At 41.2% G+C, this 1962-nt stretch overlaps 1 pseudogene; it reads right to left on the bottom strand.

The window, feature by feature from the left end:
• Positions 1–1229: 1229 nt before the first annotated feature.
• On the bottom strand, positions 1230–1624 carry LOC103084655 (nuclear transport factor 2 pseudogene; annotated as a pseudogene).
• Positions 1625–1962: the final 338 nt, after the last annotated feature.

The following is a 1962-nucleotide window of genomic DNA, read 5'->3' as shown; positions in this document are numbered from 1 at the left end:
GCATGTGGCTGTCCTCATCCACTAATTTTTAAAATTTCACATATTGTACTACTGGGTCTCCATTTTTTGTGGTTTTTATTCCTCTATATTTTCCTCTGAGTCCTTGAACATATTTATAACAAAATAGCTCCTTTATATTCTGACCTCCCTGTATATTTCAGGTGGTTCCTGATGGCTGATATCTCATTTCAGCATGAATCATAATTTTCTATGTTTTGCTGATCTAGGAACTTTTGTTTTTAAACAGAAAATTGTGTATGAAACATTCTAGAGACTAAATTGTTATCTTCCCCTGGAGAATGTTTGTAATTGTTTTATCAGGAATTAATCTGCTTGGACTCAAACTCTAAAAGCTAGCTCCTTACAGATGGCGGCAGCTAAAAGCTGTAACAATCTGTCACTTTCTGTAAGACACTAAGGAATCTCAGCTCTTCATAGATCAGGGGTCAACTAAGGCTTTGGGCAGATTTTAAATGCAGAATTTTGGACTTCCTCATACTGTGGCTCTCTCTTTTCCAGGGTTTCCTTTAATAGATTCTAGGTACTATGACAGTCCTAAAACCAGGCCAGTAAGACCCATGCTTTCTGCCTAAGGTCCAGACATCCCACACTGTGCAGAATGAGGACTTCCCTCACATGAAAAGTTGAATAAATGCAAAGTTACCAAGTTAATTTTTCTGTTTCAAAGGTAACTCTCTTCCAGTTTCTTGCTGTTTCTGGACTTGTTTTCTCTCATTTTTTCCAGTGTTTATGATTTTATCTGCAGGAGTTTTCAACCAATACCAGCTACTGTGCCATCACCAGAAGTAAAATTCCATTAACTTTTAATGATGTACCATTCGTTGTTATTTTTATTTCTTTGTTGTTAAGAAAATTCTCGTGGTTTTATTGTATCATGAGGCAATGAAACACCTGAACAAATCAATATCTGGGCCGTGAGGCAGCTGCTTTCTCCTTCACTCCTTTGGGTTACTCAAGCAACTTGTCAGTAGATTAAAAAAAAAAAAAATAGACAACCTTTTGCATTACTTAAGTCTTTCCAAGGCGTGGGCTGGTACAACACAAACTTCTCCTGTCAGATGCAACCAGTCTAAGCGTTCAAACATCATGTGCAATGCCTCAGTAGCAGCAGCGCACCTGCCCACTCCCACCGTGGCCCTGCTCATTTGTGTATGATATTTGGAGCATCTGGAGGAGTGTGAATAGTACCAGGAAGAGGAGGGAGGAGGTCAGCCGAAGTTGTGCAGGGCAAACCTGAACATGTCATTGGTGCAAACCCAAGCATCATTGATGTTCTTTAATGAGAACATCTGGTGGAACCCCATGACAGGGTCTTCATCGGCCTTGAGCTGGTCCACAACCATGCTGATGATGCAGCTATCTGGCCTGGGCTGATGGTCCTGTGCTGTGATGCTGTCCTGGATTTTCTGGAACAGAAGGCTAGACAATTTCTCCACGGTGGCAGCTTTCCCCTGGAATTGCTGTCCTTCCCAAATAAGACATGTCGCGTCAATATAACTTGTCGCGTCAATATGTGTGGTTGGGTTCTGTCGTTATCAAATAACTGGTAGTAATGTTGAATGAAGCTGGATCCAGTCTGCTCCCAAACTGGCTTGTCTCCCATTCTGGGGCGCCACCCCGCCTCGTTGAGACCCGAGGAGCTGGCACAGTGGTGGCAGCAGTGGCGGCAACCCAGTGTGGTCTTCTCCCACCTTCCCTTGCCACCCCACTGCACTCTGTTGTTTTCATTTCTAAAAATAAGGCTTTCTTGTAGAAAATGTTGAAAATACAAAAAAAAAAGAAAAATAAATTGTATCACTATTATCCAGAAATAACCATTATTAACATTTTGAAATACTACAGTTTTCCCTCTGCAATTTTTTCACATCCGTGCACTCACACACACAAAATTGGTGTATATATGCTGCTTTGTATTCTGATTTCTTCATTTATCATATCACG

Source organism: Lipotes vexillifer, unplaced genomic scaffold, assembly GCF_000442215.2.
Source record: "Lipotes vexillifer unplaced genomic scaffold, Lipotes_vexillifer_v1.1 scaffold79, whole genome shotgun sequence".
In the NCBI taxonomy this organism is placed as follows: Eukaryota; Metazoa; Chordata; class Mammalia; order Artiodactyla; family Lipotidae; genus Lipotes; species Lipotes vexillifer.
The sequence above is the reverse complement of the archived record's forward strand: the minus strand, read 5'-3'. Positions and strand labels throughout refer to the sequence as shown.